At 42.1% G+C, this 26,922-nt stretch overlaps 1 protein-coding gene across 3 annotated transcripts in view; it reads right to left on the reverse strand.

The window, feature by feature from the left end:
* Window positions 1–26,922, reverse strand: part of MYO16 (myosin XVI) — a 3,167,675-nt gene that overhangs the window by 664,857 nt on the left and 2,475,896 nt on the right. The window lies entirely within an intron of this gene.

The following is a 26,922-nucleotide window of genomic DNA, read 5'->3' on the forward strand; positions in this document are numbered from 1 at the left end:
TATAGCTCTCTCCTTTGTGGTCAAAACTGAAGGAGAAGGGGAATCCCCATTGATAGCGAACACCTCGCTCCTGCAACCAGGCTGTAAGGGTCAACACCTCTTCTCTCGTTCAGTGTTGCGGCTGAGAGGTCTTGAAAGAGTTTCACACTGGATCCTTCAAACTCTATAGGCTCCTTTTCCCTTGCTCTTTGTAATATTTCTTGCCACTGCCTGTAGTAATGAAATTTTACGAGGACAGATCTCTGTCCTTTTCGGAGGGCCCCCATCTCTGTGGACTCTCTCGAATTCCAAGCTGGGGTGGGTGGGTGTGTTATCAAATAGGGACGCCACCCGCACCTTTACTCTGCACTCCAAGCCAACTGGGGTTTCACCTTGTTTTTCACATAGGCCCGTTCTCGGTTCTCTAAATCGTCCAATTTCAGTTCAATATGTCTCGTTCTTTCTGTTCCAAGTCCTGAAATCTAGCCTCACAGTTCATTGCTGTTATATCCCCAGACAGCTGATTATTCTCTACTGCTTCCATCCGATCTTCAACCTTTGCTATTCTCGTCTGTAAGTCTGAAACTGTTTCCGTGAGGCTAGATTTTATTTAGTGAATCCCGCCAAGCAGAAGACTAATGTCAGATTTGGTGGCACTTTCTTGGTCATTCCCGGGAATTTCAGAGGATCTCTGGACCTCGTCTTGTTCCAGGAGCCAGCTCTTCAAATGGAGAGGAGAGGACCAGCAAAAGTTTGACTCTCAGGGTTTGCATGAGAGTGTTTGCTTCCAGCAGTGAGGCTGCTGTGTCGATAACCGATAGGCGCTTCCTGTTCTCCCTTTTTCCGCGATGGTGTCAGGTAAGGTGATCCCCTGGCTGTCACTATTTCAGTTGGGGTTTTGTGTGATGGGGTTTCCTTCTGTTCAGCTGTGCTTTATCTGTCTTCTGCATTTTTTACACTGTTCAACTTTCTATCTTCTTTTCTCTCTGTGCTTGTGCCGAGTTCTTGCTCGCTCTGAGCCAGGGATGTGAAACTTCACAGGGCACCTTTGCTCTGAGTGGGGAGCAGTGTGCTGTGGCGTGGATCTTCAGAGAGGGATCTCGCTGATGTGGGGCATCTACCCTACATTAATTTGGATAGGAACGTTGGTCCTTGAGCTGTAATAGCATAGGGTTCTTGCAAGCACCTTTCCGCGTCGTTCCCGCGCCGTTCCCGCTCTGACTTTATTTCCCTCCCCAACCTCACTTGGGGCTCCAGTGATAGTGAGGATGTGCGTGTGTTGAATGGTCTTGGGATATTGTCTGGGCGAGCACACTTGTATTGCTGAACCTGGGGGGTATCGCTGTGTCTGTGCTCTCTTTGCTAAAATCTGCAGGGAGATTTATGGTCTGGAGTGAAAACCGAGTCTGATATGGAGCGCGTTGAGAATCGGAGTGCTGTGTGTCGCCAGGCAAGGGCACAGTGTTCGTACTCCAGCAGGCTCCCTTCCTGCTATGCAAGCCTCATATTGTAGGCCGTTGATGCTCTGTGGGTGCGTTGGGGGAGAGTGCGCTGTCACGTCCCCAGAAACAGGCTGGTATAAATGTTATGCCACCGCAGATGGTCCGGAGAGTGGTTAGCAGGCTGCTGTCGGCTCGTGCAGTTGTCAGTGCCGGCCGATGGCACCAGTGATATCCTCCTGCTGCACGCCCTTCAGTATGTGTGCGCTGCAATGTCTTAAAGTTTGTGACCCCAGCCAGGGATCACAGTGAAGCGAATAGCCTGAGGTGTGTGGATGGGGAGGGGTGTTGCCGTTTTACGAGCGTTGCGCAGTAGTTTTGTGCCCCTCCAATCTCCCTACTGGCGGATCAGGAGCTGTTGCGCAGAGAGGGTGTGTCCCAGGGGGAGCTTAATTTCGATTGCCTCATCTGGTGAGCCCGGAGCTGATGTAGAGAGACGCCTCCCCGTCATAGCAGTCCGCGCTGGATGTCTGCCATCTTGAAGCCGCTGCGTTGCGGTCGGATGAACACATCGTTGAGTCTCGTTTACCCAGTAATGGGCTACGGTTTCGCTCCTCACTTCACTGTGTGGTGCCCAAATAGTTTAAAAGCAAAAACGTGTGTATGGAACCTTATATAGTTTTCATTTAAAGAGTTGCTTTGCCGTATCTTCGTGCCTGGAGAAGGAGACGAAGGCTTAGGCAGCCATCACGTCTGGGCCCCCTGGTGGTCTCATAAATTAATGTTTTTAACAGTCTTTTTTTAATATTTTGTATTCTTGTGCATATGGCTAAAATAAGCTTTTTGCACAATAGTTAAAAAGGCATTTTTGAATAATACATACAAATAAAAATAAAACAAAGCACCTTACAAATACATCAGTAAAGTTAAAAAATTCAATGCAAGCATTAACAAAAAATAATAATTACAAAAAATCTAACACAACTTCTGCAGAGCACCTCAAACATATTTTGTACCCGTTTCCTTTCATGATGCGCTGCAGCCATAATGATAAGGGAGTCGGCAGAATAAGTCGCAGCCCAAAACTGATCAGTGGAGATGCTAATTACAGTGGAGAATTGTGCCCGGTAACTCTTCACATAGTATTCAGTAAGGCAAGGGCAACTGGTGTGCATATTCAACACATCCTTTGAGCTAGTGGAATTCCTGCCCAGGCCCCTGTGTATTCGTAAAAAAGCAAGATGTTAAATCTCAGGTACAATATAAAATGCCTGAGTGTAAGATTACACAATTTAAGCAGATAACTACGTGCTTGGCCTGGTATAAAACCTTGCGTGATATAGTGTTAGTACCCTTTCTTACTGGATAAAGCCATTAAAGATTCTGCTCAATCCCAGTTTAAGGTTTTGTCTTTTAGCTTCATAAAAAAGGTGCCAATGTCAGGCTCATTTTGTAACGATAACTTAATGTCATATAGGTGAGTATTCACAACTTAAACCAACTCTATGTGGGCCATATTGTGAGGCCTAAAAGAAGCGTGTTTAGCAAATAGAACCAGCTAGGAAATTGTTTTAGATTCTGCACACTTTATCTTGGTCAGAAATGTACATAGAGGCATAGGCAATCCCAGCAAAGAACAAATGAATTTCACTTCAATTTCATCCAGCCAATTTGTGTGAGATGCCGGGAGGGTTTCAAGGCCATACATTTAGCTGGCTATAATGCCTTTTTTTATATTTTCAGCAGGACTTCTAATGAGCCTCCACATTTCCAATTAGCAAAGTTTCTCATTACATTTGTAGATAATCTTAGATGATAGTGTTGTCATGTCATATGAGGATGAAGGCTGCAATTTAATTGGCTCGCCCAAATAGCTATACAATTCTACTATGTCAAGATTGTCCCCCTCCTATATGCCAATTAAAGTGTCTGTGCTGCTTGGAAGAGCCTATTGTCATGATGTTTGTCTTGCACCTTTTTACCTCCAGTTCAATAATTGTGGCATAATGGTAAAGGGTGTCAATCGATCATTGTGAATCTAAAGGGGTTTGATTGAGCACAACCATATTTTCGGTGTACGACAGCCACGATATTGGAATGTTGGCTACTTTGGGAGGAAAATTACATCAGGTAGTCAGGGCCTCATACAAGTCCACCACATAGAGATTGTAAAGAAGGGGTGCAAGCACTTAGCCCTGTTTGAAGCCTTGGATGGTGGCTATAGTTTTGGAAAGGTTTCCGTCTTGTGAAAGTCTAATCTAGACTGAAGTATTGTATTATCAAGAGGAGGGAAAGATCAATGACCCACTTTTCTAGTTTACTCCAAAGCCGAGGGTGAGAGACGCAATCGAATACTGCAAAATAATCAATTAAAAATAAATAAAGGTGGCAATTAGGTTGTTTAAAAATATCTGCGGCAAAGGAGGCATAAAGCCCACATGCTATCAGAAGAACTGCATCCCTTCCTGAATTCCGTCTGCTGGCTTTTAATTAATTTCTTAGATTGCATCAATTTTTCAAGTAGATGTAATAGAAGAGTGGCAAAGATCTCAGTAGCCAAGTCCAACATAGCAAAGAGGCGGAAATTACTAGGATCAGAGCAAGCACCTTTGTTATGGATGTCATTTTCATTAACTGTCTTTTGTTTACCTGTAGTCACATTCTAGTAAAATGCTGAAGTTACACTTGCTTCTTCTCAGCCAACCATTCACACATTCCCTTTCTGCACATCTACCTACCCTCTATCACCCTAGTGCTGCAACCTTACTTCATTGTTTTCAATTGCCTATTTCTTCTACCCTCAATCATTTACCTTGACTTTGCCCCATTCCTCCTTCTCCTTAACCTTCTCCACTACATCATCTCATAGCCATCAGCCTCTGCTTTCCCTTACTTCTGCCTCATGCTCTGGCCTCCCCATCTCCCTAGCCCCCCCAAACTTTCCACTTTTCTCAGGATCACCAACACGATCTATCCCCCTCACCTACTGCACAATACCTGCTCTTCTATCCCATCTCTTATCAATCTATTTGTTGCCCTCTGGAATGCACAATCCCTCTACAAGTCTTCCTACACCACTGACCACTTCAACTCTTATCACCGTCAACATTCCCTTCTTACTATCAAAGTAACATGGATCTCCCCTCATGAATCTGTTCTCCCACCCTACCTGACCTATTGGGAAGGCTGGTGGTGCAGGGTCCTTTGCCAATATGTCCCTCAACACTGCCCCATAGTCCCAATTGGCATTGCCTCTTCATCTTTTGAATATGACACTATTCAACTCCTCCCTCCTACTTCTCTCACTGCCCTGTCTCTCTATCAACCCCCTGGTCAACTCAACTCCTTTGTACCTGATCTGAACCTTCTCTTTGAGTCACTTTCTTTTTTTTTTTTTTATAATTTTTATTAAGGTATGTAGAATACATTTGTAAGTCATAATATCCAAAACATAATGCAGTTAACCATGACATGTACTTAAGAATAATCTATGGTAAAATAGGAGTGATCCAGAGGATCTATTAATAGAGTGCACTACATACTTTTTGAGGTTAAGCATTTGATGAACAACTTACAATAATAATTGAAACATAAACGAAACGATTGTGGCACAGTGTTGCGAACGACTTAGTGTTGAACGATTTCTGCATTATGATGTTTTAAGTAGGGGGAGGACGAACACAAGACTGACGTTTGACAAACACAAAAAATGAGGGGATGGGGGGGTAGGTGTAGGAGTGTGGCTCTTTAGCATATGATAAAATAAATATTCAATACAGTGGTAGGGTTAAGATTCATACATAAACATCTTGGGAGCATCAAAGGAGTGTTATATATTAACAAAAGTCACATTCCATGCGTGGTTACATTAAAATGATCCAGATAACGAATGAAACTTTCTACCATCATCCCTATTGCCATGCTGGGGGACTTTGACCTTCCCAAACCCTCAGCAGCCAGGTACTTCTCTCATATCTGAACATTCCCTATACTCTCTCCATGGCCAGTCTTCCCACTCTGGGACAAATTCTCTTGACCTTGTTTGTCTCTCCAATTCACTCTCTTCCTCTGATCTCTCCATTAACCCCACTTACTCTGATCTCTCAATTTTTCACTTTAACATCTCGGTCCATCCTTCTTCTACCCCATCCTCTCCGCTCTTCAATGACAAAGAAGAAAACAGTCAACTACTATCGACCCATTTGTTCACCAACAGGTCAAAAACTTAATTTCAATAACCTGTCCTTATTTTGCTGGGTTCTGTAGCTTCTGTCCCTATGGACTTTTCCCTGCATCCTCCTAATCTCCAACCGTATTACCCTGTTTGAAGAAACCCTCTGTTGACCCAAACGTCCCAGCAAACTATTGCCCAGTTTCCCAACTTCCCCATTATTCAAAGGTCCTTGAGCAGGTGGTTTTTAACTGGATCACTAAGTACCTTCTGGATAATAGTATTGGATATACTCTTCAATCTGGCTTTTAGAGTAAATACTCTTCCAAAACTGCACACATGCATGGCTCTAACTTTCTCTCAGATGAACACCACTCCAAATGCTCTTCTATGCTCATCCTTCTGGACCTCTCTGCCACTTTCACCCTCCTCCTCACTTTGTGGGACCTTGAGTTTCACAAATCTGCTATCATCCTGTATCACCTGCTACCTTTAAAATCAATTGTTTAAAATATCATGGAACTCCCTGAATTCTCACCCAAACTTCCTCCTGTCACTGTTCCCTTAAGGATTAGTCCTTAGACCTCTTGCTGTACGCCCTTTATACCTCTGCCATACATTTGCATATAATGTCCTTTGGCCTTCATGATCACCTTTTTCCTGATGATGCTCAAATATTTCCCTTTTTCCCTAATTCACCCCATACATCACAGAACGGATTGCCAACTGTCTCACTGCAATTCGTCACTAAATGGCTTTTTGCTGCCTCATGCTGAACTCTCCAAAAATTAAAGTCATCTTACGGCTTCCAATGCAATTCCTACCTTGCCCTCTCCTATGTCCTTCCCACTTCACCTTCTTGCCCCCTCGCCCAATCCTCACAATCTTGGGGCCTCTCTGATATTGTCTGCCTACTGCAAAAATGCATCAATACAACTTTATCCGTAGCTCTTATTAACCTCCACAACAATTGGAAAATGTATTCTTTTTCTTACTAACCACTTTGCAAAAACTTTAATCTCTGCCAATATGCTCAGTAAACATGAAACTGCTCAAGCCTACACATTGGCTTTCCCCTCCTCTCCCCCTCTACTCCTTCCTCCCTCTACACAGAGACCACACCATTGCTACCCACAGTCCCTGCAGGCTACCCAGATCCTCTTCCACTTTTAACCACCAACAACATGCTGGCTGTTACCCCATCCCTTTTCAAGTTCTTTCTCCAAGTCTACAAAGCTATCAAATGTCTTGCTCCTCAGTACCTCTAAGTAACTGTATGGCTATATCTCTGTCTACTCACCATCTTGTTCCTTCAATTCCCCTCTGTACTCAACCTCACTGTCCCATATCCCCTCCCATGTGTCTCCTCTCACTTCTGCTCTTTTTCCTTACTCACCCAGCTCCACTGAAACCTAGTACTGTTGACAATCAAAACCAGCCCGTGTATCCTTTCAAAGCTATGCTTAAACTTCACATACTTGCAAATGTGGGAGCTCCCCTGCCCACTCCCTCATCCTTCATACATAACCCCACCACTCCGTCTATTGATGCTTAAGAATGTAATTGTGTATATGTATATAGTACTCTTTAGTTTAAAGCACTTGCTCCCTTAATTTAATATCACATTTTATAAGTCACCAGTTTTGTTAAATCTTTGGTATATATCTCAAATGTGTACACTCTCATAAACTGCCTCTGCGGTCTGTAAATGTGGTATTGTAAGTAATTTCTGATAGAAAGGTGCATCCCTGCTCTTCAAGTAAATACAAATGTAACTATGTGTTTGTAATTGAGTAAGTACAAACATCAAATGTGTTGCCTTTCCCGATGCATGGTATTTCGTACATGTTAACACAGTGATTAGTCTTAGAATTGAAACTATGACCTTTTGCTTGTCAATGAAAAATTGTAATTTGACAAATCTATTGCCTTTGCCATTGCATGTTCTTTTATACATTTTTACACACATGATTGGTAATAGTAATTGAAGCTACACCATTTGTTTGTCTTGGAACAAGGGCAAAGAGCAAACGTTTATGTGTTTCCAATGCTCACTGATGTGTACATCCGAACACAAATATTAGTCTTAAAAGTGAAGCTACAACCGTTTCTTTCTGAAGGAAAAACTGCAATCACCAACACTCTTGGCTCTGCCAATGGCCAATGCTTGTTGTTTCCAACATTTGTACATGAGTGATTGAACATAGCAATTGAAGTCATGAGCATTTTATTTTCCAATGAACAACTACAAATTCCAAACCTATTGGCTTTGCCGATTTTTGTTATTTCCAAAAGGTTTTGGGAGTGACATTAGCTGTAGTAATGGAAGGTATGGCCAGGCCATTAGATATCAGAGTTTCAGAGTCACAGTTGGGACTCTGCAGTTATGATATTAAGTTGATGTTTTCATAGGAAGAGGCAATTTGGAGATGCTTTCACTGTTGGCAGAGTTCTCAGACTTGCATGAGACGATACAAAAATGTACATGCCCTCTGATTTTTCTTTAAAGTTTTGAGAATTTTCATCTGTAGGAAGATGAGGGTAGGTCAAAGTTATTAAGTGGTTCCTAAAAGTTGTATTTCTTTTTTCATACACTAATATTAAATATTGCTGTCATCGACTTGACAAAGGCGGCACATATTTCCATCAATCAAGTTTGGGTAACATCTGCACAGCATATATTTGAGAAAAAAAACAACATCTTGTGCATTTTCACTTGTGTACAATTTGGCACTTAAATCAGCAGATTAGTAAGTTTCGATTGAAAAGCATGCAATTGATTGATTAATAATAAAATAATAAAATGTGATTGGTTGGTTCTGGATCCATCAAATAGTACAGTTAACTCTAGATCGGATACGTCATGAACAGAGGGTCTTTTGATTTGATGTTCTGTGACTACAAAGTTTGAAGCCTAAGTTATCTTGGATCCGTGGGCCCAATCCATGCCGAAAACATTTATAAAATTGCCATACAGGAGCATACTACGTCTGCGCTGACTTTTGGGTGGTTGAGGACAGTCCCAAAGTGATGGCATATATTATTTTTGTGAGAAAAAAGACAATGTTCACCAAAGTGACATGTAAATCCTTCTCAGATCCACATATAGCAACTAAAAAACAATTGGGTTGGAGTGTAAAGTGGTTGTTTAGGGTTAGCAAAAGGTTGGAAGGTTAGGAAATGAAGTTACTGCAGAATGTGTCTTTCACATGTAAAATGTGTCTTTCTTTTTCATGTCATATCCCATTTCTTTCACAGAACTGTTTGCCCCTATCTGCGTTCCCACAGACCCCATACAAAGTTTCCAGTCCAAAAAGTTCAAAAAGGGCCATAAGGGAGTATGCTGATGGTTGTGCAGTCCCTAGGGTGGGTTAGGACATGCCTAAAATGGGTGGAATATGTTTTTATTCACAAAGAAAACAACAAATATCTGCTGTGCGATGTGAATATTTTGATAGACCCATCAATCTGCAGAAGCCACAGATTCTCTTGGAACCACAAATTCTTTTCTGTCAGCACTTGATTAGTAATATTACGCCAGGTGAGAAACATGAAGTATAATTCTTAGCGGTAAAGACATCTGTATCTGTTGAATATGGAAGAGGAAGGCATTTTGGATGTGTGGGAGGTTGATGTTTTGGAATACACATTATTGCACAGATGGTTGTCAGCTCGCGATTTAAATTGTATTGCTATCATGGGTGACCTAAACTACTTTTGTAATGACACAAATGGAGATTCCCACCAGCCACTAACATCATGTATGAGAAAGTCTTTACAACAAGGAACCAACCGATTGGCTTGTGCTAATGAATGGTTATTTAATTGATTAATCTATCTTTTATAAAATACTCAGTACTGGAGAACAGTTCTTGAGCGCAGGACAGAGACTCGAACCAGTGTTGCTCTACTTTGTCTTGCTTCCAAGACAAATGCGTTGCCCCTGAGCTATCCTCTTGGATTGTGAATGTTTTGGGGTTAGGTAAAATTAATGGTAATGTCCATGGGGATATATCTTCCCACTTTACATGGTGTTAGGGCCTCATTACATGGTCCTAAATTACACGTTCATCACAGAAAGAATGTATGCAGAATGCTTGCTTTTTAAAGTCCATGAGGGCTATAAGAGCGATCAATTACGACTACTTGTAGAATGGAAAGTGTAACTAGTGCCTGCTCCAAGTACTAATACTAACCGGGTCTGTTTGGTAGAGATTAATGTTTTTAATTCTCATTTAAATTCTTAAATTGCTAACTGGTCCTTTGATGATTTTTATGAAATGTTTTAGCTGAGAATTTAGCTGGATTTTTCATTGCATTTTATACTACATTTAACAAAAGCACACATTTTATATTAATATTTATGTTAAGGAAAGGAAGTGTGATGCAAGCTTAGTGCACTGCCAAAGGTCCCTACTATGAGATCTAAGCTTGAATCATTAAAATTAAGATTTAAATACTGGGTCAAATCTTATAAAAGCCATAGGTTACAGAATGACTCAGCGTCAGATCTTCATAGTCTGACTTCTAATAACGTAGCACGCATTTGGAAACTAATCAATAAAATGGATTCCTTTTCGAGCATATCATTTAATTAATCTGATACCAGAATTATAATGGGTAAAGGTTTACCATAAGGTATACTCTCTATTTACACAGACGCATGCCGCCATTGGTTTATCAGAGTCAGCATGGTCTCTGGATTTTGATACCAAGGACATTCCTAGAACAATAAAAAATGGAAATCATCACATGTCACAGGACCTGCCAGTATTTCTAACGTTAGAATTAGGGGTTATCGCATCTTGTGGTCAGGATTTTAAAAGTATTATTTGATCAGGTATTATCCCCTGCTTTACTCCTCTCACGTGGTAGACCATATTGTACCTGTTTTTAAAAAGGAAGATAGGGCATTACCAATAAATAACGTCTTATCTCGTTTTTAGCAACACATTTCTGTTATTCTGTTTAGACACCTTGAAAATTGGGCTATATAGCAAATAAAGTTTTGATGTATATCAATCTGGGTACAAAGAAGAAAGAGGAATCTCACTAAATTGCCACATTTTGAACCTTTTGCCATGTAGGTCTTCCTCTACAGAACAACAATTTGTGTGGCATTTGTGGACCTCACTATGGCATTCGACTTTGTTAATAGATCATAACTCAGTCCTAAGCTCCAGAACTGGGGCTGTCCAAACACATTACAACGTATTCTAGGCTATTTACAAAATGTTACAAAGGTTCAACTTAGACTAAATGTGCAGGGTTCCTTATCAAAATCAATTCCAATTTATAAAGGCTTACACCATGGCTGTGTACTTCCCCTGTTTTTTTTTTTTTAATCTCTTTATACCAGATATTGGGGAGGCAATTGAGGAGGTAAGATCCCTTTTGCCAAAATTTGGAATATATCAATCAGCTGGCTGATGTACGTTTCTGACTTGGTCCTCTTGGACTGCACTCCTGTTGGCCTTCAAATCAAACTAAAAGCCCTTGACAATGTCAACAGTAATGGCCTAAAAACAAACCCATTAAAAATTAAGATATACATTTTTTCTAACCATCATATAAGTAAGTGTAATTTTGTATGGAGCTTGAATCAGCCCACTCTTGAAGTAGCCCATTAAATAACTTATTTAGGTTTTCAATTTTGCTATTAGACAAATATCTGGACTGTAGCTAGTCAAGGTAAATGTTTTAACCCACATTATGGGCCTTTTCCACTAAACCCCCTCCTTGAAATGTTCAAAGTGAAGGTTGTACCGATCTTGGCCTATGGAGCAGAGGTGGTAGGCACAATAACAGGGGATTTTTGGGTAAAATTTGACAGCAAATTTTGGAGGTGTATCCTTAACCTTCCTAAATATGTTCCAACTATAACAATAAGATACAAGTTAGGTCTGCCATTGCTCATGGCCTTGATAAACTGGAAGTACCTTTCTCTATATAGGAAGATATGAAAGTCTACAGGGGCTTTGTTATTTCGTCACTTCAGTACATTGAAGTTTGCAATGACCAGCTCTTCCAACAGTGAACTAATCAATTGGGGCCACCAGGGTGCCCCTCTGAAGTAAAGAGAAAAGCTCTGGATCATGGATTGGAACACTAATAGGGAAGGTACAAGGAAACAGAAACTATTTTCATATATTGAAGACACTGAGAAACCTCTGAATTCAGTGCAACTATATTTATTTATTTTAAATTCCTAATGTGAAGTGGAGAACATGGTTTCTACATTTAAGGTTTAACTTGTTCCCCACAAAAGAAATCTTGGGGTCATGCAAGAATATTGTAAGGATCCTGAGACTTTGCAGATACTGTAAGGACCGTAACTTAGTCGAATCCTTGAAGCATCAGTTTTGCTGAATTTGCAAAGTTGGTGCCTATGGGACATAAGCACTTTGCTAAATGTTATCATGAAACTCATTGCTTTACTTCGTCTGATCTTTGGTAGAGGATTTTGACTGGTTCCCAAGTGTTGGTGATTTTAGCTACTTTTTGAGTTTGAATAGAACATTTCTCTGATCGTAATTATCTAATTCACTAGCCCAATTATGTATAATAACTTTGTATCCATCCTTGATTTATTTATGGTTAAATGTTATGTATTTGTAGTTTTTTTTGTTATAAGCATTGAGAGGTTTGACTAACAAGCCATAACACTAAATTGAAACAAGTGGCAATTTGAAGCTAGATACATATGTGGGTGTTACATGAAATATCGGAGTATATATCGGGGTCTGTCATGTAGGCCTTCATTTTCGAACCAGAGAACATGTTGTCTGTAAGAGTCAGTGCTTCAAATGAAGACATGTAGAATGAGGTGTAAGTATGTTATGTGAAGAGATGGGAGGAGTTCTCTGAATGTGGCTGCAAAGGAATAGAATGGAGTACACGTTGGAAAAATGCATTACAAACAATACGTTTTGTGCAGTGGAGGTTCAGTTGTCAGTGAAGCACTGCAAGTTTCTAAAGCAAAGGCAGTGAAAACAGCGATGCCTGGGGCAGAGTTATAGAGGTATCTTCCATTAATGGGATTGGTCTTTATGAAAGTCCTTTTTTTCCGAAATGACTTAGGTACCGAAAGGCAATCCATTATTTGAAATTACATCTGATATGTGGATAGCTGCAATCTACATTACAAACATGCTAAAGCCCCTCATTCACCCGGTTAGAACCCGGCCTAATCTCACAAGGAGTTTGAATATAACTGCTCTGTCTCTGGATAGAACTTTCAAATCCGAAGGAGGAAGACTGTAAAGGAAATTTTGGTCAACCCATGTTGGGAGAAGGATCAGAGGTTAAATAGGTACTTCATTTACACTTGCAGTGAGATCCAGTTCAAAACATCTCAAAGGGAATTTATGGATTATCATTAATTTGGCAAGGCATGTTTGAGTAGTTTGTGTTTAGCTTAATTTGTTGCATGGGAATATTGGGATGTAGTAATGTATGTAACTTAAAAATTAAATTACAAGATCCTCTATTTTCATATTGAAGTATGGCATTTTGCCTGTCAACTCCATGATTGGTTCATTGAAAGAAAAAAAGGAGTGTGACAATGTGAGTTCTTGTGGTGGCAATGAGATGGAAGCACAAATTCATGTCTTTCTCTTTGACCTGCTTTATTGAATGTTGAAATAGTTACGGCTGTTCCTGTTTTTTAAGGTTTTGGGGATAGCACCAACAAGGAAGGCATTTGTGATGATGAAAAGTAGTGAAAAATCTGCCACAGTCAAAACTGAAGGCTTTAGGTTTTTAATAAGATCTTGGAAAATGAAGAAGTTTATTTGTGTTCCACTGAGGGTTTTGTTGCTTCCTAAGTGCTATGAAGTCATTATTTGTCTTTTTGTATTAATGGTTCTATATTTTTTATTTTGCAGATTTATATGATTCAAATTGTATTATACTAACATACGCCATTCTAACATATATAAAAGGTCAATATCGGTCGGTAATTCACGGGGTCACTTCTGCCCCCCTTCTTAAATATCGGAAATCCCCTGATTGCTAACGGGAAGGGGGCATAGGTTCCTGTGACTTATTAATGGTCATTAAAAAGGCTAAACCGATGGAATGAGAGGTATGCGTGGTATAAAAACAGTCTCTAAGTTCCATTGGTCACACAGGCCTTTATGAGCTGTCTTTGTAGACATGTAATGGTCAACCTTGTTCCATTGCAGATTCCCTGTGATTGCATAAAATTGCATTGTAGCATAATTACAGCTGCTACTTTCAGTTCTGGCTTGTGAGGTGGCATTAGTCCTGCAGCATTTTGCTCTTTTAAACTGAACGTTGAGCTGGTAATTAAGTGTTCATTGACAATAATGGAACTGCCGTGCCCTGTGTGAAGAGAAGCAGGGGTGGAAAGAAGTAACTTCCGAAATGTTTGCAATAGTAGTGGAAGGTGAAGGTGACTACGTAGAACCATGCTCATTCTGTTTGTTGAAATGATATCTGTTGTTCAAGTGGGTGCACTTTGCCATTTGGACAGCAGAGGGCAAAATAACACTGATAAATTGCATCCATGTGTTGCATCAGCTGAGAACGGAAACAACCTAATAATAATAATTTAGCATTTATATAGTGCTACTACCCTTCAGTCATCTGAGCGCTGCTTTTTATTACCAACAGTGTGTGGTGCTCATTTATCAACCGCAGAAGGATGAAAGGCTGAGTTTGGCCCTGCCGGGATTCAAACCTGCGTCAGTAGGCTCTGCACAAATGTGAATGCATGCACTCTACTCGCTGTACTATAGGACCGGCTTGAACCTAAGTGTTTTATATATTTATATATAGATAAATTCACTGAAAAAAAACTTTGTTAAAGGGACATTATGGTTAAGTTGCACTAATAAAAACCTATGAAATTCAATGAAAAAATGTTGCTAAAGGGACGATATGGTTAGAAGTAAAACCGAAAAACCTAACAAATTCGCCAGTTATGGTAAGCTAAGCAACCATAACTCGCTCCACCACCATGCACTGCTAAGACTAACACCCAGGACACCAAAGATGACATCACACATGTCATTGATGACATCACATGTGACATTAATTTTGATGAAAAGTCCCTACAAGGGGTTGTGTTTATAATGTTGCCAACAAGATGTCAGGGATGATCGGGAGAACTAATCTTTTAAAGAATGTACTCATCTAAACAACATTGTATTGGAGTGTTGTTGTCAATACAGGAACCTAATCATACATAAACATAGGCAATGGCTGCAGCATACACCATAAAAGTACAACATATATAATCTTGTAATCTTGGATAGTACAATAACGAATGCTACCTTATCAGAGTTTTGAGTAATGAGCCATGACCCATACAATCTTGCCACTGCCCATGGCCACTGGCTATTCCTCAGTCACCAAAAGTATATCACAATTTTTAGTACCTACATTATGACACTTGTCAAAAAATAAAACACGGGCACATTTGCGAAACCATGTTTTAAGGTCCTTGCCAATGCTCCTTAGATGAGTTTGCTGGAAATCCGCCCATGTTTTATTTTTTTCAAAAGTGTCAAAATATATGTACATTCAATAGTCAAATACCTTAGCCCCCACTTGACAAAACCCATTCAGACTTTACACAAATATGCAAGGTTGGGTCTATAATCTTTCTGGAAACGTTTGTCCACATTCGTCAAATGACAACAAATTTATAAACCGTTTAAAAATGTTGAGACCCTCCCCTCTTATTTTGCCCCCTCTTGACAGAATCTGACCAAACTTTGCAAAACCATTCAAGATCAGGTCTAGAATAGAATTCCTGCCAATGCAGTTTCATTGAGTGACGCCAACATTATAAGCCATACAAAAACAGCTTTTTACCAACCCTGTAATGCAGAAATATGCGTAGATGCCCCCAAACATCTGAAGCATTCGCCAACATTACAGGACTGTATCCAGACATCCGCTCTGTTTGCAGACTTCGGGGGTGAAAAACAATTTTATTTTGGCTTCTTACGGCCATATCCTATCCTATCCTCATCACCCCTCACCTCCCCAGATATTGTTTGATAAGTTTGACAAGTGCAATGTAGTGTTTTTAATATGTTTTTGCTGCGATGTCCATGGACAACGGTCGCTGTCCGCAAATCCAACATTGCAGGGTATTTCTGAAAATGTGACGCACTTCACGCTTTTCACCATCCAATCAGTGGGCGCATCCGATGTCCGTGGACAACACGTCGCCCTCTAGGCCAATCTGATGCCTGTCCGCGAACCGAACATGGAAGTAGGTCCGCAGACCGAACCCATATATCAGTAATTTCTTTTGACCTGCTTTTAGCCCGTTTTAAATAAAACTACTGGAGGGATTTACACCAAATTTACAAAAGCACACCTTTGGGTACCAAGCCGCCGCTCCTGCCGCAAGTTTTGTGAAATTCGTCCATCAGTTTAGTCTATAAGCGTGAGCAAAAACATTTTCCCATTGCCTTTATGGAAAACCAAAAAAAAATGGGACACCCCCTATAACTTTGCCCAGGGAGAGCAAAGTTATAAGCTGCCCAAAAACTGCTCTTCCTATGAGTTGAGCAACTTAACCATTACCACACAGCCGATACCACAGGCCGTGTAATATATAGATTTGTACAGTGCTGTATGTGTGTTTTATTTTGGCACACATTGCTTAAAAAATGTCACTTTGGGCCTCATTATAACCATGGCAGTAGCCATTCCTGTAAAACAGATACGGCTGCCACCGGTGTTGCATTTTTTCCGGCACCCGTCAATGAGTAATGGCCAGGTAATTCCGACATTGCCGGACCCGGTAATTCCTGCATTGCCAGGTGCCCTGCATCCGATGTCCGCCATCCCATTGAGGCCTATGGGGCAACTATGTATGGTCCGCCATTACATAGGTCCTCCTGATTGGTTGGCACTCTCCTCCAACCTTGGATTTTCAGCCTGTTAGCAGCACATAAGCAAAGAAACCCAGGTGCAAGGGAACAACATCAGACAACTGCCCTCCTTAGCTAATTAACCTACGATCTCTCATCAGTTAGGCCCTCAGCCAAGGCTTCTTCTCTGTAGTTGACCTTACTGACTGTTCTCTTCCTCGGAACGTTAAAGGGAGTGATGGTACATTGCTATCTTCGTCCGGAGCTTTATGAATAGCGCTTGTCTCCTGGTCTTGTACCACGTGTAAGGAGATCACGATTTTTTCCATTCTGTCCTTTTATTTAGTGCTATTTGTTTCAATTATATTTAGTGCTGTTACTCTCCACGGCCTCTGAAGACTTGGTTGCCCTGTCTTAAATGTACTTTCTGCATCTATGATTGTTCAATACTTGTCACTCACAATTATTCACTCCTTTACTTCATATTACGCTCCTGGCTTATCCTCTTTGACTCCTTGCAGTTGTTTCTTGCTGTGGCATCCATCATTCTGTGGCAAACAAATATCCTTTGTTCTTGCACAAATCTGTATTCCAGCGCCTATCACCTCTACAGTCTTGGTCTTTCTCCTCAAGGCTTCTCAATTACTATTATACAATGCCAACGTCCATTTTCTCAACATGGCTGCTTTACTCGCGTTATACTTTCATCTTTAGCAAGCTTCTACATTGTCTTTCCTACCTTGCATTTCTGCGTACATACATCTACTGCATCTCTTGTTACTTATATTCTATGGGTATATGGTTTTCTTTATATTCACATCTATGTTTACTTCATTACTTCAGTCACATCTTCATTCTCTGGATATTCATAAATCAGGTTTCTTCTCTTCTTCATGACGTCACTTCACACCTGTCAGACTTCCCTTATATTTATTCTATCTCCAGTGGTGTCTGCAGACTCATATCTACTGCATCAGTTTGAGGGCATATTCGGTAAGGTTGTCTCAGTGCCTAACAAATCTCATACCTTTGATGCAGTATTGGGATCATACCAGGTGTCATGCTCAGTGTTCTCTTGCTGCTCCTCAAATATCACAGAGGTGAGTGGGTGGGCTCTATAGATGGTATGACGTTCATTCATCTCCCATTTTTTTCCATGGCATTTTTTGGCCAAAATGTTTTGCTGAAAAAAAAATCGAAAAATATGGGAGTTTGGGGGATGGCATATAAGGGATAGGTTGGGTGGTCTATAGGGAATAAATAATAGGGGAGGGAGGGATTGGGGGGACCCTCCAAAATATAATAAAGCAATTCAATTATTTTTTTCGGCAAATCATTATCAGCAAAAAAAAGCCACGAAAAAATAAAAAAACTGAGGATGAATGAGAACCTTATGGATGACATGTACATCTGCCTCCCTTCACGTTTGTTTGCAGATTGTTGATATTTGTCATAGTAAATCATACATTTCCCAAATTTCGAGCACTTTCTATGGAAAGCTGCTATTGCCTAATCAGAACATAATTCAATTAGCCATGATGAATTATGAAAATGATGAGGCACGGGTTTGCAGCTAAGGTTATAGATAAATTGATCATAATAAAAGTGGGGCTAGATCTAAATACACCAATTTTTGTTCATCAAATGCTAATAATGCAGTGCCATGCCATGCACTGGCTACAATATAGAGACACTATCCTTTGCAAGTATTGGTACAATTATCTAATTTCATCACAAATGTGTGCAGATGTTGATCATCTGTTTTTCATGTGTTTGTTCCATTTAGTGTCCTCACTAATTCTGTCATGCAATTACTTTTTGTTCACTTATTGCCAGGTTGTATTCATACATGAAAATGCATACATTAAAAACGAGTGATAACACAATTGTCATATTAAAATGAATATGAAGATTGTTACCTTTGCTTGAAAATCAAAATCCATATAAGGTCAAACATAATTGGGTAATCATGCTATTTTATATTCTCCTTGCACTTAATGTCATATATCCCTTATTGTTTAACTAATGCTATTCATCAATAATGTTTCTGCACAAAATATTTTTCTTTAAAATAATGTTAGCCAAATATATACAAAAACAATAATCTGAGTTCCCTCCTCTCCTTACATTAGCTGCACTTCAAAATGTCCACAGCACTCCCCTCTATGACTTGGCTGGAGGACTAGTTTGAACTTAATTGGTTCACACCCTGCTCTATGTTGATAACTGTTAGGATAGGGTATACAATGAGCTCCATGACTTCTGGGTCGGCAGATATAGATGTGTCTTCCCCATGGCCATCTGGCAACCCTCCGATAAACAAGCAAGCATACAAAGTTCATACAATATTTTATTGTCTCCTACAGAAGGAGCATACAGGACACTTCGGACAAATCTTTCACAACCTCCTTAGACTTCCAAAGATTGTAAACAAATATATTGCCAGCCTTTATAATGAACTCATAGAAACTCTCAGTGGCGTTTAACATTTTTTGGAGTGGTCTACCATCTGGGTCATAGATGTGGAACATGTTTTATCAGCATGATCAACCCACCGAAAAAAGAAAAAAAAAACATTGCATACCCTTTTTGTTAAAAAAATAATTGTAATCTAGCAACTCTTGTTGGTTTAATGGTAAATCTGCATTGGGAAAATATTGATAACATCTAAGGTTTATCATACACACAATGGTAATAACCATTGGTAAATAGATTGAACCGGAAGGTGGACCCATGACAATATTTCTGACCAATTGTAGGTGCTCAGGGGTAGACGTTTCACTTGCACTAAACCACAGAGACCTAACTTTCTCCAGAGTATTGCTGTGAGCAACTGGCATAGTGGGGGCCCATGCAGCACCCGCAGTGTTGGGGCCCCCTCACATGTCCTGGGTAGGGACCCCCTCAGACTAAAAACTTTTAAAAAATGTAAAACAGAAACAAAAATAGTTTCTTTTTGATATCACTCTCCCTTCATAAAGAAATTATTTCTCTTACAGAGTGTGGTTCAAATCTAAAGCCATGCATAGCTATGGAGATTCATGTGTGTGAAGATGGGCCCACCTACACCACAAGTTTAATTCTTGCCCTCTATTAAATGAGCTTCAAGCCAAGCACCTTGGACTATGAATTGATTCACAAGTGACAAATCAGTTCATTTATAAGCCTTAAATGCTGCTGTGGTCAAGGGGCTTCTCTTAACCGTGCTCACTTTGGTAAGCCACTCACTTGGGCATCCTTGGAGATGGCAGAATCTCTAACAGCTCATCCAAAGGCACCAGCCCCTGATCGCTGTGTGGTAAGTCCCACTTCACATTGCACTTGGTCTTGAGCCTCCTATTCATGGATTTAGGGGACATTATCCTTTACTATCTACATGGGTCCAATATAATCTAGCCCCAAACTATTCTGGATACTGCAACTTTTTTTTTTTAAACCTGGGATTCCGGAAGATTCCAGTGCATCTCTGGATACACATTCAATCAGACCAATCAAGCCTACACCACTCTTGCAATGGCCATATACCCACAACTTGTTTACACTCCATTAGCATCTTGGAAAGTACCCCAAACTTATCGGGTCATATGTATTGTACATGCCATGGGAAAGCTACTCCAAAGGGACATGGCATTTGAAATATCAGCCTGCACTCCATAAAATAACAGCTGATAAATGGGATCTGCCACCTCCTTGTAGAACTGGACCTTAATGTCCTCGGTCCTATGGAGACATGGTTCACGGCCAGCTCTGTCACAGGCTTTGACACTCTACTCCCTGAGGGCTACAATATCCTCTCCGCACCCAGATCCACTCGACCTGGAGGGGGCATAGCCCTGATCTTTCCTGAGTGGATTCCTGCCACTATCATGCTGATTCAGATATACTCCTCTTTTGAATGCCTTGTCTGCAGACTCTCAATCTCTCCCAGCCACTCCCTTACTGTTGCTACTCTCTACCGGCCCCCCGGGCAAATCACCTCTTTTCTCTCTGAGTGGGTTGACCTCTCCTCCTCCCTCCTGGCCTCAACCACTCAACAACTCCTCCTTGGTGAACTCAACATCCACCTTGATTCTCCCTCTCTCTCATCTCTGCTCTTTCGCAACCTCTGCGATTCCATCTCCCTCTCTATCCTCCGCCCTGGCCCGACACACTCTGCAGGACACACACTTGATGTCTTGATCTCCCCTGGCCTCCCCCTCTCTATCCGTCTGACCACTCCTCTCTCCTGGAGTGACCACTGCCTTCTCTCCTCCCATCTCTCACTCTCTTCCCCCCAAGCCAACCCCACCCCAACACTGCCACTTACTTTCTCAGACATCTGACCTATGAAGTGTGTGTCAGCTGAGGCTTTTGCTGCCACCTTCTCTCCCACTCCTCCTCCTATGGCTGACTCACACCCCGACACAACCCTGTCCCTTCTCTACTCTTCTATCTCTGAAACTCTTGATGCTCTTGCCCATGTCATGAGGATCCGCTTGAAGTCCAAATCCAAGTGCAATTCCTGGTATAACTCTGACATAGCTACACTTAGACGTAGGTGTAGGGTGGCTGAGAGGAAATGGAGGGCTTCTTGTTCATCCTCTGACAAACTGGCCAGTCACCTGCTCCAAAGGCAATACTGACTCTCCGTCCGCACTAAGAAGAGAGCCCACATTGAAGCCCGTGTCTCTGTGGCATCTAACAACTAGGCTGAACTCTTTAAAATCTGCAAGGAGCTTGCCAACCCTGTGGCAGTCTCCACTCCTCCTCTTGCCTCCCATGCTCTCTGCAATGCCCTTACCTCGCACTTTATTTTTAAAAAAACAGGACATTATGTCCACCCTCTCCTCCCCTGCCCCCATTCCCTCTCAGTCTGTGCTTGCAGACCCCCCTTTAACCACCCCCCGACCGTCCTTCTCTTCCTTTCCTATTTTCTCCCCTGACGAGGTCGCTAGACAAGTCCGATCTATGAAAGCCTCGTCAAAACTGGTTAATCCCTTTTCCTCTAAATCCATCAAGGACCACATTGACACCCTCGCTCCAGCCCTTGCCGATTTATGCAACCACTCCTTTGCCTCAGCATCTTTCCCCTCCTCTCTGAAGCTCTCCCTTGTGCATCCTCTTCTCAAGAAACCCACAGCTGATCTTTCCTGTCCGGCTAACTATCGCCCAATTTCCATTACGCCCTTTCTGGGCAAACTCCTGGAAAAGCTGGCCATCTCTCAGCTTAACCTTCATTCAGATTCTGTTGGCTGTCTCCATGACCACCAGTCTGGCTTCAGAGTGGCCAGAAGCACGGAAACAACTCTCCTGAATTTTTGTGAAGATCTGCTCTCCAACATTCCCTCTGTCCTCATCCTTCTTGATCTCTCTTCTGCCTTCGACACAGTCAACAACACCATCCTGCTCAACTGTCTCCGTGATAACCAGGGCAACACTGATCAGGCTCTGGCCTGGCTGACCTCTTTCCTCTCTGACCGACCCTCCCAGGTCCAACTGGGGTCCTTCCTATCATCTATCTTCCTCTCTACCTGTGGGGTTCCCCAGGGATCTAACATCTCACCCTGGCTCTTCAACCAATACCTGGCAACTCTCACTCACTGCATTGCAATTTTCTGCTCAAATTTCCAGTGCTACGCTGAGAACACTCAACTCATTTTCCAGCTGCCCCCGGCCACCTCCTCTCCCTCTCTCATCTCTGACTACCTTACTGCCATTCAAGATTGGTGTGCCGCCAATGATCTTTGTCTGAATGCCAGCAAGACTGAGATCCTCCTCATCGACACACCATCTCCATCCTTCTCCCTCACCCCCTGGCCGGTCTCCCTTGGCCCTCCTCCTACCCCTTCCTGCGAGGCTAAGAACCTCGGGGTCATCTTTGACTTCACACTTACCTTCTACGCCCATATCTCTGAGGTCTCTAAAAAGTCAAACTTCCTACTGCACCTCCACAGAGGTACTCTGCCTTCCCTCTCCTTCCCTCAGAGGCTCACTGTCTCCCATGCTCTGGTTCTCTCTAGGTTGGACTATTTTAACAGCCTCTTTCTAAATTTACCTGCCTCTACTCTCTGCCCTCTTCAACTTATCCAGAACAGGACTGCAAGACTTGTCCTTGGCCTCAAGGCCTGGGATCGTATCTCTCCAGCCCAGAAATCTCTCCATTTGCTGCCAGTGGATGCATATCCCTCCGCAAATACCTCCCCCCATCAAGCTCTTTGCTCCTCTACCTCTAACTCCCTCCGGGTCAATTGTTTTTCAAAGAAACAAACTGAGGGTAGATCTCTATCTTCAGCTGGGGCCTCCCTCTGGAACAACCTCACTGCCAATCTAAAACTTGAGGAGAACCATATCCGGTTCCGGAAGAACCTTTAGACATTCCTCTTTGCTTCTACCTTTGCTCCGGATCTATGTGATCACTGCAACGGCCGAAAATGACGACTTTTTCTTTTTTTAACCCTTTACACCACATATATATGCGGGGGGAGGCGTCCTGCAGCCCCCCCATATTAATATCATACTCTAAACCCCCCCACATATATATATATGGTGTAAGGGAAGGGGTAAAAAGAAAAGAAAAAGTCAGCATTTTCGGCTGTCGCAGTTCCCAAGTTGACATTTTTGTACGATTCCTTCGCTCCCACTCTCCCCTGCTGATCTGCTCTCTCTTGGCACTGTGCACCTGGCCACCCTCTGTCCCCTGGGCCCAGGTACCTGCTCACCCTGCCACCCTCCTGCACTGCCTCCTGGCCACTCCTTGCACTCGGGACTGTATCTGTACCCTTACAGCCCACCCATTTTTCTTCTTTTTCTGCACTAATCAGACTTACCCAGTATGTCGCCTTAAACACAGCACTTGCCACTTGCTGGCTACAGCACCACTGTTTATTGCCCCCATTATCTATTCATTTGTATTTATTATTATTTATCTGCTCTCCTCTGCTCCGCACCTTCCACTCTCCCCCTTCCATGCACTTTTTCCCTTTTCCCATTCCCATGCACTTGCACGTTCTCAATGACACTGGGCTTAGTAAGATCGCTGTTTTTGTGTTGTGCTCTCCCCTGTTCCCCTCCCTTGCCTAGTCGCGCTCTGAAACACTTGTGTACGAACGCGTTACAAATAAAATATCATATCATATATCTATGGGTGATTCCATAGGTTACGTTTTACAAATCAACTTTACTAATCTGTCCTGGCTTTTTTGTTCGCATTCCCTCATATCTTCTGTTTTCACTCACTTCCCTCTGCCCCTGCACCATCCTACACCATTTGCTCCGTACCTTCGGTTTGTATTTTTGTTTCTCTTAACAAACACAATGTTCGTGAGTATCTACTAAAACTGCAGTTTGATATTTTTAGTTAAATCCAGATAATGTTGAAAATGTGGGTCTCATTACTTGAAGCACAATAACATACTGTAACAAACTTTGCTCTCATGGTCCTTGCTCTCAAGCTCTTTGCCCTCAGGGTTTTATATGATATGATATGATAAGATATGATCGTTTATTTATATAGCGCCTATACACAATGTGTTTCAAAGCGCTTCGAGGCAAGGGAGGGAACAAGGGAAAATACAACCGCATTCTTACAGGCCATGAATAGTAAGGTTGTGAAATTAACTATGGTACTCAGCCTGACGACATTTCAGATAGTGCAAGAGCTAAGACATAGATTAGATAAGGAAGGGAGGGGGAGAGTGGGAAGGAAATGGAAACAGACAGGCGACTACCATACTAGGCCTGATGACATTTCTGGTAGAGCCGGAGAAAAACAAAAGGTGAGGGAGAGGGGTGCAGAAAGGGAGGGGAGGAACAAAACAAGCGACTATCATACTAGGCCTGATGACATTTCAGATAGTGCTGGAGGGGTGGTGGGGAGGAAAAAAACAGTAATGGGAGGGTGGAGGAAACAGACGAGGTTGTTATCATATTAGGTCCAGAGACAATTCTGATAGAGTAATTGTATAGAAGAAAGTAAGGGGAGGAGATAGGAAAAGTGTGAAGGGAAAGGAGGAGAGAAAAGAGAGTAAGCAGTCAAAAAGAGTGGAGAAGCAAGAGTGGAGAGTGAATACAATTAAAGAAGTCAGTAGTAACACATAATGTTGCAAGCCAGGATACAAGATGAAGATGGGAACAGCATGATTCAGGGCCACCATGAGTACAAGATGCAAAGGAAGTCCAGCATGAGAGTTGAGAAAGAGCGACACACCGTGAATGAATGAAGCCCATAAAAGTGAAATCCAGCATTGGCTACAAGACAGTGATGGTGAATGAAGGCACCAGGTGGGCGGGTCTTGCTAAGTGGTGAAAAAGAGCAGCAGGCAGGAAGGTGCCAGGTGGGCGGGGCTTAGGCCAGGTGACCTAGATCCACTTGCACCTGCTCCCCATCTGCAAAGGAAAAGAAGCTGGAGGGCTCCTTAAGTGGGGAAACAGAGCGGCAAGCAGGAAGGCAGCAGGTGGGCGTGGCTTGCTAAGTGGTGAAAAAGAGCAGGAAGCAGGAAGGCACCAGGTCGGCGGGGCTTGCTAAGTGGTGAAACAGAGCGGCAAGCAGGAAGGCACCAGTTGGGCGGGGCTTGCTAAGTGGTGAAAAAGAGTGGCAGTCAGGAAGGCACCAGGTGGGCGGGGCTTAGGCCAGGTGACCTAGATCCACTTGCACCTGCTCCCCATCTGCCTTATGAATAGTCACCTTCACGTCAATGGGGAACATGGAATTTTCTGAATCCCAAATGGCTCTAGTTTTTGGCCACAGTACTTAATGTTGATATTGCATGCATTATTTCAGTTCTTATTCTTCCTTTTGTTGGTGCAAAGAGAGAATCACTCAAGTGATGTCAAGTAATGATCTAATGAAGAATACATTAGAGAGGCATGCATAGAGCGCTGTATAGCTGTCATAAGAAGTAACAATGTATGTAAAGTCCAGCAGAAGGATCGTTTTTTTTTATTTTTTTATTCTGCTGATGATATACTGATGGATGGAAAACGTTATTTTTGGGATTATGACTTTATAGGTATTTATTAAATAGTTTAGTTTGAAATTCGGTGGTTCCAGGAATCCTTGGAATTTTCCTTAGGAATTGGCTTGTGTAGCCAGAGTCAAACTGTTTTTGTAAGGTAAAAGAAACATCTAGATGGATTGCTTAGTCAACTAAATTGGGTGGTTTAAAGGGAGGCCTGGTTTCCACAGAGAGTCGGTAATAACTTACTTGAGCCAAATATTTTGGCTGGTAAGTAGATGGTGATAATGGCACGTAGCGTTGCTTAATGTGCACTGCTATGAAGGCAGCAGTGTTGGCGGTTTGAGGTTTTACAATGCTACTTTCTAAGTAGGCTGAAATCGTTACTGTTCGTAGCGATACAGTCCCCTTTACCGGAGTATGCAAAGGACCATATACTCTTCCTCATCACTCCAAACCTGTTAAATCACTGTTTTTATTGCTAGTCTTAGACCCAGTGTTGTCAAGAGGTGGATGAAAGGAAGAGCACCTTGGGTTATAACGAGTTTAGCCTGAAACAGAACTAAATGTTATCATTAGACATTATATTTCAGGTGCATTATGTAAATAGTTGATGGTATTGTGAGGTATAGTTGTTGATCATGAACAGGCTGCATTGATGTCCCATGTAACCAATGCTATCTAGAGGAATGATTGTCTTGAAGCAAAAGTTAAATAACGCGAGCGACGGGATCAGTTTCTTTGGCTCATCTTAGGTGTTGATGCCAATTGAGCCCATGAATTCTCATTTCAGGACCAGAATACAGCAATATTTTAGAAAAGAGGCAAACGGGTGCAGGAAACCCTACCGAAGCGCTTGCATGTCATCAAGATGCCGACGATGTCCTCATGAAGAGTGCTGAATACTCCCGTGCATTGGGATTGCATCTGGAAGCAGCTTCCACCATCACGTGGAAAAGAAAGAAGAGTCCATTTGAAAGGAATCCATCATTAACACCAAGGGGACTGTTCATTATTGCACTAACATTCCTTGCAGTCCGCTGCGTGACATTTTGACCCATGGTATAATCATACACAGCCATTCGTGTGCACACCTCTGACAAAACGAATCCTAAAAGCCTCATGCCGTATCCATGCATTGCAGATGGCATTTACATGGATTGAATCTGCAAGCTTCCCACAGCATCCCCAACCAGAAGAAAATCTCGTGCAGTGCAGATGCTCTTGAACTTCTCAGGGGGAAAGGAGTGAGGTGGTGGAAGGGTAGATTTCGAGCAGTGCCTGTGCTCCACCTCAGAAAAACATGAACATCGAATAGTGAGTTAAAATCATGCATAAAATGTTAACAGTGCTAATAAAACATAAGCACAGTACTGAGTCCCCGACAGCGTTATTGAGAACCTGTAGATTGGCTGTTTCTATGGTGCATGTTATTCCCCAGCCAGACTGGTAAATGGACTGCATAAGATTGTTGTCTTGAACGTACTTACCGAACTTGGGAGAGAGATATTTCTTTATTAATAGGCAGGAACAGCTGTTTGTTG

This window comes from Ambystoma mexicanum, chromosome 7p, assembly GCF_040938575.1.
Source record: "Ambystoma mexicanum isolate Mex_15411 chromosome 7p, UKY_AmexF1_1, whole genome shotgun sequence".
Taxonomy (NCBI): Eukaryota; Metazoa; Chordata; class Amphibia; order Caudata; family Ambystomatidae; genus Ambystoma; species Ambystoma mexicanum.